This window comes from Carcharhinus amblyrhynchos, chromosome 35 (genome assembly GCF_965287045.1).
Source record: "Carcharhinus amblyrhynchos chromosome 35, sCarAmb.v2.hapA, whole genome shotgun sequence".
NCBI lineage: Eukaryota > Metazoa > Chordata > Chondrichthyes > Carcharhiniformes > Carcharhinidae > Carcharhinus > Carcharhinus amblyrhynchos.
The window spans coordinates 12300589-12312110 of record NC_137358.1 but is presented as its reverse complement, the minus strand read 5'-3'; the positions used below and the strand labels follow the sequence as shown (position 1 = coordinate 12312110).

The following is an 11522-nucleotide window of genomic DNA, read 5'->3' as shown; positions in this document are numbered from 1 at the left end:
TCGATTCCCAGATTGGGTCACTGTCTACCTGGAGTTTGCACGTTCTCCCTATGTCTGCGTGGGTTTCCTCCGGGTGCTCCGGTTTCCTCCCACACTCCGAAAGATGTGCTGGTTAGATGCATTGGCCGTGCTAAATTCTCCCTCAGTGTACCTGAACAGGTGCCAGAGTGTGGCCACTAGGAGGATTTTCACAGTAACTTCACTGCAGTGTTAATGTAAGTCTACTTGTGACACTAATAAAAATAAGCTTGATGAATGTAGTGTTAGTCACATTTGGGGCATAGAGAAAGATCAGCTTAATACAAAACCTTATTTCCTTGACCCAGCATATTTACCCTCTAATCTCCCTGACACTAAGGGGCAATTTTTTTACCATGGCCATTCCACCTAACCCGCATACTTTTGGTTTGTGGGAGGAAACCGAGTACCTGAAGCAAACTCACGCAAACAGGGGGAGAACATGCAGACTCTGCACAGACAATGATCCAAGCCGGGAATCAAACCCAGGGCCACTGGCACTGTGAGGCAGCACTGCTGACCATTGCGCCGCCCACAGGCACCCGAGACCAGAATCGAACCCGGGTCCCCGGCACTAACCACCATGCTGCCAATTTAAATAAAAAGTGACCACGCATTTCACAAGTATTTCGTTAAGACCGATGTGGAGGGGCAGGGGAGGGTGAACATCCTGAGGTGGCGAGAGGAGCGGCAATGCCTATCGTCTTTTTTCCTCGGGGGATTGGGGTCCACGTCCCAAATAGATGGGATGGCTAGAAGGGGCTGGCATGGAGCGACGCAACAGGCTGAATGGCCTCCAAGGTTTTTTGGGGGGGGGGCTTCCACTCAAAACTCCAAATGAATGGTTGGGTGAACATGAAGTGGGAGGAGGAGAGTTGGATCTCCTTCTTGCCCATGAGCCACCTCAAATTTCCTTCTAGAAAGTTCAATGGGCCAATTACGTCATCGCAGCCCCATGTGGCGCCTTCTGGAACATTCTGGGGGCGCTGCCCCTTTAAGAGGACAATCTTTGGCCGGGGTAGGGGGGAAGGAGGAGGGAGGGGAGATATGAAAGCAGTCAATTTGCTTTCGTTCTTGGCGAATGCTGAATCTGAGATGAGCGAGCCCCCACCTTTAAGGGGGAAACGGTTTTATTTTCAAATCAGGACCGGATCGAACCGGTTCCAACCGCCTCGGGAAGGGGGGAGGGGCTGAGTCTTTTAGGTAGCGAAATACGCGCCTACTTTTCTTTCCTTATTTTCCTTTCCACCCCCAACCCGATAGGATTTTTTTTTAAAATGCAGTGATTTCAAAAACATCAAGTGGGATTTTTTTCTTTTCACCCTTACCCTTTTTTGTTGACAGTGTGGGTATGTGGGGGTTGGGATTGGGGACCGGAAGTGGTCACCCCTCCGCCCTCAGGCGTTTAGGCGGCCGGGCCGGGGTCCTGACGGGAGGGTGGCCGGGGTCCTGGCGCCGCCATATTGCCGCCCGGCCCGTTTCCCTTGTTGTCTGTCTGTGTGTGTGTGTGTGTGTGAAAGAGAGAGAGAGAGAGAGTGAATGTGAATGAAGAGGGGAGAGGCCAGGGCGGGGGGGAAGAGAGAGAGACACGCACATACACACAGAGAGCAGCAGAGGAAATAAAAACACCCCTTTCACCACCATCCCCCCCGGCAACACTCACTGAAGGTAAGCAGCGCTGCATGCCGCAAAAATGATCATCATACCACCCCCCCTTTCCAATAACAGGGCGTGGTTCATAAAATGTTAATCAGTAGTTACTTCCCCCCCCCCCCCCCCCCAGCCATCCCGCATGCTGCTTTATGGGAGCCGCAAACTAGGCCAGTGTTTATGCGTGCCCATACCTCCTGTATGTATTTACACGTGTGTGTGTATTTATATATATCTCTAAATATATTTAATGTGTATTTATGCACACATTATAGATACTCCCAACTATACATGTGTATATAACCTAATATATATGTGTATATATGCAACGTGTCTGTATATATTTAGGATGTATAGATACACGTATTACTCCCAAATATACATGTGTATATAATCTAATAGAGTCATAGGGGTTTACATGTGTATGTATGCACATGTGTATATATTTAGGATGTATTTATGCACATAGATACTCCCAAATATACATGTGTGTGTATATAACCTAATATGTGTGTGTATATATGCATGTGTCTGTATATATTTAGGATGTATTTATGCACATATAGATACTCCCAAATATGTGTGTGTGATTGCACATATATAGATACTCCCAACATGTGAGTGTATATCTAATATACAAGTGTATGAATGTCTATTCTCCCATATAGTGTGTGAATGTATCTAAGATGTGTATGTGTGCACATATAGGTATTCCCACATGTGTATATAATATATACATGTATTTTGTAAGCTTGTTAATGTAAACGTACTTGTGACACTAATAAACTTTATGTCTAATAGATATGTATTATTTATATCTAATAGATATTACTTTGTCTAATAGGTATAATGTATAGATGCACTCGCCCATCATTTTTTTCAGATGTTGTAAATCTAACCTTTTCCTGTAAATGTGTGTGTGATTTATAGGTTTGTGTACACACTCCCACCTTTATTCCCGCTGTTGTAAATCTAATATTTTCTGGTATATGTGTGTGATTCATAGGTATGTACATACACAAATCATCTTTTCTATTTTGGGTGTTGTAAATCTAATCTTGTTGTAGATGTGTGATATTTGGGTACGTGCGCTCATCTTTATTTTCGATGTTGTAAATCTTAAGTTTTTACTTTAGGTGCATATGGTATATAGGTACACATTTGCACACCCCATCCCCTCTTTTCCCAGATGTCATATATCTAATTTTTTTTAATGCTTATATTTAGATACATATTCTTTTATTCCCGATGTTGTAAATCTAATATTATTTTCCTGTAATGTATAGGCGCACACTGTCACTCATCCTTTTTATTCTGGGTATTGTAAACCTGTAGGTACACACTCACACTCGCCTATCCTCTATTCCAGGTGTTTGTATGTGCTTGATCATTTTAAAAGGGAATAAGTCAATGTAGACTTCTTTTCATTTTTCATTTAAAGAAAATAGTCATCTTTCACAAAAGTGACTTAACTTTATCAAGGCATTCTTTAGTCAAGATGGTGTGGCAGCAAGGCAACTTCTTGCAAGCTGTGCCCAGCATACTATCTAATTTTCCTTTTTATAATCGCTCTATGCTTCTAAAACTTTATTCTAACTCTTAAACTTTCTAACAATGCTTCATTTAAGTTGATCTTTCTCTACCCCCTAGCAATGGCTGCAACACTATATTCTGCACTCTCCCTTCCTATGTGTGGTATGCCTCGTCTGTGTAGCAGGCAAGAAACAATACTTTTCACTACACTAATACATGTGACAGTAATAAATCAAACGGGGGGAGAAACTCGAATTGGAGGCTTTTGATTATTGGTTTTTGGATGTGAATTTAAAGTAGAAATTGGAAACTATTTTAATAGAGTGCCATACGATATACAATTTGGCTTATTTCATAGAATTCCTACAGTGCAGGAGGTGGTCATTCATTCCAAAGAAACTGCACCAATGACAATCCCCCCCCCCCCCCCATCCTACCCCTTAACCCCACGTATATTACCCTTTACTAGTTCCCCTCACACCTAGGGGCAATTTGTTGGAAGAGGTGAGGAAACTTTTGTGTTGATCTGGCTTGTGCTTCCATCATCTGTTTTTCAAAACTTGGGTAACTTCAGTTTTTGAAAGCAAGAGGGTCAGGTAACATGATGTCTTGCTCTCTCTCTGCATCAAATGTGGTACTATGCTTACTAGATCATTGTGTCTGCTCTGGTATTGAGCAGAGTAGAAAGTGTGCATGTGGGAGATGTTTGGCAGGGCAGTATTCTGAAAATGTGATGTTTATTGGCATACTGTCACAAAGGATCTGTGATTCTAAAGCAAAATTAGTTTGCAATGATTCTATTAGAAGTGAGTGGCAAAAGTACTGTGTTCAATTTAACTTTGAAAAATGATTTGTATTTAACGTGTATAAAGGAGATAAATGCTGTTAATATTCAAATGAAGAAGGGTTTCAGTCTAGATATTGACCCTCTTATTTTACATTGACTCCATGGATTGAGCAGAATTTTATAGCATTAGTCCATTTGAATTGTAGAATCCTACAGTGCAGGAGGAGGCCATTTGGCCCATTGAGCCTGCACTGACCACAATCCCACCCAGACTCTATCCGTGTAACCCCATACATTTACCCTAGCTAGTCCCCCTAACACTAAGGGGTAATTTAGCATGGCCAATCCACCTAACCCACACATCTTTGGACTGTGGGAAGAAACTGGAGCACCTGGAGGAAACCCACGCAGACATGGGGAGAACATGCAAATTCCACGCACACTGACTCAGGCTGGGATTTGATCCAACAGTGCTCTGCTTATATTTACACTCCATGCTAGCATCCTCCCACTTTCTTCATTGCACCCCAATAAATCCTACTTATTACTTGCTCTCTCATAGACTTGTCTATCTTCATAAATGCATGTAAAACATTTTCAACATGCCTATATTTTTCGAGACTATCTCCATCAGAAGCTGAAATAGAAATGTCCTGTTTTCATTTGGGGGGGGCGGCGGTGGGGCAAGTTTGTTAATTGGATTTCTCGGCTGTAACATCAGGCTTAGATCATAGGATCCTGACAGTGCAGAAGGAGGCCATTTGGCTCATCAAGTCTGCACTGACTACAATCCCACCGAGGCCCTATCCCTATAACCCTGCTAATCCCCTGATACTTGGGTCAGTTCGTATGGCCAATTTACTTAACCTGTACATCTTTGGACTGTGGGAGGAAACTGGAGCACACGGAGGAAACGCACACAGATATGGGGAGAATGTGCAAACTCTACACAGACAGTGACCTGTGTCCCTGGCACTGTGAGGCAGCAGTGCTAACCACTTTGCCACTGTGCTGCCCTGGAGAAACAAACCTGTGCCTTGGTTGCTAATGAAGCAGAAGCTACTTGGGAAGAATAACCAAGTTAGGAGATGTGCTTTCAACTTGTCGGTATTAGTGCGATTCGGAATGTTTTCAGTGGAAGAAGAATGGATGCAGATTCTTGGTGTGGGAGCCAGCTGAAAAGTTTGAAACCAAAAAAATGCTGTGGGAACCATTCAGGCACATTGAGGAGCTGGACTACATGCCAGGGTGTTGTTGAGTGAAGATGCTTCTAGGATAGCTAAACCATCAGTGTTACTATGACCGGAGTGAAAGAGATGATAATTTGATCCATGGAACTTGGATGGAGTAAAGTGGTTTTCGGAAGTGATTTGAGGATCAGAGTTTGTATGATGAAGTGTGGTCAGACTCCACTGGAGGAAATTGGTTCTGAGAAACATGGGGACTCCACATAGTGCCAAATACATGCCAAGAGCCTGTCTGATGTAGCTAATACAAGGATAAATCCATAAGATTTATCCTTGCATTAACTACTTAGAATGTAGTTTGTTTTTTCTACTGAGTAGAATTTTCCTGTTAATTCTTTGGTTTCTTATACTAAAAGTCTTAAAGTGAAACCTTGTCCATTGGTTTCTTCTGTTGGGGTTGTTGGAAAGTTGGTGCTTTCATGTCACTGGCCCCTACAAGGATCATAATGTCCATATCCTTTCAGGATGAAGATTGAACCTGTTCTCTCCCGATGCCTATATGTGTTCCAGACAGATGGCAATTAAAACTCTGGCCATTTCTGGCAAACCTCTTGAAAGTTGGGAAGGCCAGACTTTTGTCCTACTTCTCTCCCTGCCACCATGGTACTTAAGATTTTCAAAGTAGTTACTCGGGATGGTGATTTTAACAGGCTCTTAGACTATGGAGGAAAGGTCAACTGGGCCTGATCTTCATCCTCGTCCCTTTGATATTCATTAGATATGGAATTACTGCAGTGCATCTTGTAGATGCTACACAATGCTGTCACACTTTCAGTAGTGGAGAGCGTGAATGTTTAAGGCAGTAAATGGAGTGTCAATGAAATGGTCTGCTTTGAGATGGTATTCTGTTTCTTGTGTTTGTGCTATATGCATCCAGGCATATGAATTGGGAATAGCCCATTCAACCTCTGGAGCCTGTACGAATGGTTTTCCATTGCACTTTTGACTTGCACCTAGTAGGTGGTGGACAGGCTTTGTGGAGTCAAGATGAGTCACTTGTCACATAATCCTAGCTACTGATCTGCTTTGTAGTTAATGTTTATATGGCTGATTCAGTTCAGTTTCTGGTCAACAATGATCCCAAGAGTAGTGGGAGATTTGTTAATGTTGAATATCAAAGGTGGGTTAGATTCTGTTAATTATTAGGGGTGGTCACTGTTGGCATTTGTGTGGTTATGAATGTTGTTTACCATTCAACAGCCAAAGCCTGAATGTTATCTGGGATCTTGCTGATGTGGGCACAGACTGCAGTTTTGCTGGGGCCCCTTAATACCACGGTCACTTGCGTGCTGCCATGATGTAGTCATTCTTTCACTTCTGGAATTCAGCTACCTATGTTTGGACAAAGGCTTCGAGCGCAGCTTTGGAATCAAGTGGTCTTGGTAGAATGCAAATTGAGCATTTAGCGCAGGGTTTTCCAAAATGCTGAGGCTCAGAACCCAATTAGTCAGCCTACCAGCATCTGGTGCTCCAAGAGGCCTTGTCCTGGCCTATTTGATTTCTTTAATTTTTTTTTAAACTTGCCTGTTCAAATCAATGTTTGCTGGTTACCTGGTGGCCTCCAGCTTTGCAGACCCCTTGGAGACTCTTCAGACTCCTGGGGGGATTTGCAGACCCCTGTTTGGGAACACCCATTGGTGAGTAGGTACTGTTTAGCACTGGTGCCTTCCTTTGCATTGTTTGGTAATTGGGATTGCATTGGGCTTTTTGTAGATATGACACACCTGAACAGTTTTTCCATTTTGGTAGATGTAATTAGTCTAACTGGACTGGAGCAGCTTGGCTGGAGGCATCTGCAGCTCCAGTCATTTGTTAAATTGTTGTGCCTTAACTCCTTTTCCAGTTAACGTCAACCAGATAGATGAGGAATTAAGCCTGGAACTTTGGTCTGTGTGACTTTGTTGCCATGATGTGGACATGCCTGCGTTGGACTGGGGTAAACACAGTAAGAAGTCTCTCAACACCAGGGTAAAGTCCAACAGGTTTATTTGGTATCAAGTCACTAGCTTTTGGAGCACTACTCCTTCATCAGGTAAGTCCTGTCCGCTTACCTGACAAAAGAACAGCACTCCAAAAGCTAGTGGCTTCTGCTACCAAATAAACTTGTTGGACTTGAACCTGGTGTTATGAGACTTCTTACTGACTTTGTTGCATCAGCAAAGTTGTGAAATACTCTTTAAAATTTATTATCTAGCATTATCAGTTTCACCCTTTATTCTCATTTAGGAGTGAATGTTTTAGCTTTTAAGCTAGCAATCAGACTGAGTACTCCCATCTCTGAGGATGGGAAATGATTGGCCAACCCCATTATGTTCACAGCGTTTCTTGCATTGACCTATATGTAGTAACCTCAAAGGAATATATTTAGTTTGTAAGTAAATGAGAGGTGTTCTCTTCCAGATAATTCTCATATGATTAGGACCTTGATTTTTAAAATGAATCTCGCAATCACATCCAAGCATTTAACATGAAGTGTCTAAGTTGATCCCAATTTTTCTCACTTGGGCCCAATGTTGACTGTGCGTAAGCTATCTGTCTGCAGAGCTTTTTGGCCAGGTGCTGCACTTTGAGACTAGTGAGTGTTGGCAGGCTATTCAGCTGTAGGTACCAGCATATCTGTCTTCAATTAAGCACATGTGCAGCAGACTAGCAGAGATTATTGGATCCTAAGTGATTTGTTTTCTTCTCTTCTGTTGAGTCCTGAGGCTACCTGCCTGAGATTAACTGACACCAGAAATTCAGATGACTTTTACCTACCATTGTGGCAAATAATGCTGAAAGCTCTCTCAAAACAAACTAGTACATGAATAATGGCAATGCAAATAGTTCTGTGAACCTCGTGGACCATGTTGGGCTCAGCTCCACATGAAAGACAGTGCCAATTACCTAAAGAAAAACAGTGCAGAAAATGTTCTTGTAGACCAAGGTTCGAGAGTTGCTGTATGATTCTGGCTTGATCCAGGCAGAATTTGCTTGCCTGAGGACTTGAGTCTGGAAACCTGAGTTCGGCAACATTTTAGATGTAGTCAGTTGCTCCGCCTGTAGGAATGTTTCATTCAACAGTTTCCAAAATTGACACTAGATCTTTAGTTATGGAAGCTTCAAGGTGATTGTGAAGCAGCAAAAACATAACGGGGCAGGAGAAATTTAAATGGACTTTTTAAGAACTCCCATCACGACACTGTAAGTTGATGTTTTCACTGAGCAGTGTGGAGCAGAAGGTTCCCAGGCTCAATCTTGGGCTCCACAAGCTGATTGCAGATGCGGGTTCACAGTATACTGGCTAGGGAGCGGAAATTTAATAATTGTTCTCCACTGAGCACTATTTTTCTTTAGGTAATTGGTAGCGCAGTGGTTAGCACTGCTGCCTCACAGTGCTGGGAAGCCAGGTTCGATTCCTGGGTTGGATCACTGTTTGTATGGAGTCTGCATGTGTTTCCTCTGGGTGCTCTGGTTTCCTCCCACAGCCTGAAAGATGTGCTGGTTAGGTGCGTTGGCCATGCTTAATTCTCCCTCAGTATACCTGAACGGGCACTGGAGTGTGGTGACTAGGGGATTTTCACAGTAACTTCATTGCAGTGTTAATGTAAGCTGATTTGTGACACTAAATAAACTTTTTAAACTGATCTGCTGAAGTGATATTGAAGTTTTAAAAATTCATTCATGGAACATGGGCATCGCGGGCTGGCTGCCCGTCCCTAGTTGCCTGAGGGCAGTTGAGTTGACCACATTGGTGTGGCTTTGGAGTTACATGTAGGCCAGTTCAGGTAAGGATGGCAGATTTCCTTCCCTAAAAGACATTAGTGAACCAGATGGGTTTTTCTGACAATGGTTTCATGGTCATCAGTAAATTAATTTCAGATGATTTTTTATTGACCATGGCAGTATTTGAACCCAGGTCCGTGATCATTAGCTGAGTTTCTGGATTAATAGTCTAATGATTAATACACTTGGCTATCCTCTCACTCTCACACTCACACTCTCTCCCTCTCTCTCTCCCTCTCTCTCTCCCTCTCTCTCTCCCTCTCTCTCTCCCTCTCTCTCTCCCTCTCTCCCTCTCTCTCTCACTCTCTCACTCTCTCTCTCACTCTCTCTCTCACTCTCTCACTCTCTCTCTCACTCTCTCTCTCACTCTCTCACTCTCTCACTCTCTCACTCTCTCTCTCACTCTCTCACTCTCACACTCTCTCACTCTCACACTCTCACACTCTCACACTCTCACACTCTCACACTCTCTCACTCTCTCACTCTCTCACTCTCTCACTCTCTCACTCTCTCACTCTCTCACTCTCTCACTCTCTCACTCTCTCACTCTCTCACTCTCACACTCAGCCTAATGATGCTTATCCAGGCCTTCAAGTAGACTAACTCTCACACTCAGCCTAAGGATGCTTATCCAGGCCTTCAAGTAGACTAGCTGCTGATGGCTATGGATTGGTACCCTAAAATCATTTCATGTTCACTCATTAATTTTTATTTAATTGAAGGGAATATGTACCATAAATTAAAATTGAAGGTAGAAGAATTGACTTTCAGCTGAGGTTAAATGTTTTAACTTTACACCCTCTTTTCCTTGCCTGTGTTGCACTATTGATCAGCTGAGAGCAGTGCTGCTTTCAATACTGCTATGTAACTCTGTTTATAGACAACTTACAGTTGCATTTTATTTCCTTCCCCTCACAACCCCAAGTTAGTTTGAAAGAAATCAGGAACTTTGAGGGACATGGTCTGTGTTCTTTATTGCCGTCGAATGCAGTACCCTGGAGCCAAGATGAGAAAGATGATTGAAAAAGACATGCGATACCATCTTTGGATTTGAGGGACCTCATTTGAAAGCTTGGTCAAAGCTGGAAATAAACATGGCCTTGGTTAGCAAGAAAATAATTGGTTGTGTCTTGGATTTGAGAAGCTTTGCTTTTATGTAAAAATAACTTCTGAGTAGATAAAGCTGCAAATTGAATAGTGTCCAAGTTTTCTGGCTGGATAGAATCCGCCACCCTGATGCTGAGTATTGATGAAGATTAATGTGCATGCCGCTACTATGATTTTTTTTTCCCACCTATTTATTGGTCAGCCCATTAGAGGGAAACAGTGAGGAGAGGGCAGTCACTTTTCTGTAGCAATGGGAAAAAAAACTAGTGCTATTGGCAGGGAACTGGGAGCAGGATGGGTGGAAGGATTTTTCTGAAGCTCTTTAGGGTGGGGATAGCTAATATGAGTTTTTAATTTGATGTGACCAATTCAGTGAACCTTAAAACTAACACTGCCCCTGGGGATTAGTTCAGCAGATTTTGAAATGTGCACTGGTAGAGGCACTAATTTACTCAAGATGCTACTTTCAACTAAGTTGAGTTAGCTAAAAGCAGTATGTAATTGGGTCGTGCACGCCAGGTCTGGTGCTATGTTTACCAGTCATGAAGGCCATTTAGTCCCCTATGCCTGTGGTACCATGATGGAGTAGACTAATGATGCTCAGTGGGGTAGGTACACTGAATAGCAATTTGAATTTCCTGTGAAAATGCAACTCAACATGGTGTGTGGTGAATTCTGTGAAAGTGGGTCCAATAAAAACATCACAGCTCAAACTAGGAAGAAACATGTTTCACGTCAACTTGGGGAAGTGAAAGATTAGTCTCAAATCATGAGCAAAGCTTCAGTTTATAGGACTTGTGTAATATTTTGTAAAATGCATTGATCATTCTCCTGGAGTTTTTTGCAATTTAAAGTTTACCAGTTTACTGTGGGCACTATGTTCACTTAATTATGTTCAACTCAATAGGATTTCCCTTGCTTTGTTCCAGCCATGGCTTTTCTTCCCATCCTGTACTGTTTCCCTTGTCTTTCAAAGATCTGTCTATTGCACCTTCCCCTTCCTCCTCTTCTGCAGCCATTAATCATTATGGTGTGAAGGGCCATTCAACCCATACAGTCCATGGCTGGCTCTCTGGCACATTCCAGTAAGTCCAATTCCTGAATCCCTGTAATTCTTCAAGTGCCTGCCCAATTTCCTTTTGAAATAAGTTTTTGTCTCTGCTTACATCACCCTTGTAGCCAATAACTTCCTGATCATTACCACTTGCTGTGTTGTTTAAAAAAAAATTCTCATATCCTTCCTGCATTTCTTGTCCAACACCTTAAATTTGTAACCCCTAGACATAATACTTGCATCTAACGGGAAGAGCTTTTGTCTATCCTATCCAAATCCGTTATCCTCTACACCTCTTTAAAAGAAAACCCTCCTTTCTTGTTCTTCTTGGAGAAAAAAAATCCTACTTCTCTAAGCTGAC

General features: G+C 42.6%; 1 protein-coding gene across 3 annotated transcripts in view; it reads left to right on the top strand.

Annotated features, from left to right (window-relative positions):
* The first annotated feature begins 1448 nt into the window (after nucleotides 1–1448).
* Nucleotides 1449–11522, top strand: part of LOC145361544 (SUMO-conjugating enzyme UBC9) — a 53320-nt gene continuing 43246 nt past the window's right edge. For 2 of the 3 annotated variants that reach the window (XM_080217369.1, XM_080217370.1), the window contains exon 1: nucleotides 1449–1686. The gene's annotated coding sequence lies outside the window, so the exon portion shown is untranslated. The remainder of the gene's footprint in view (nucleotides 1687–11522) is intronic. The other variant, XM_080217368.1, reaches the window with a different exon arrangement.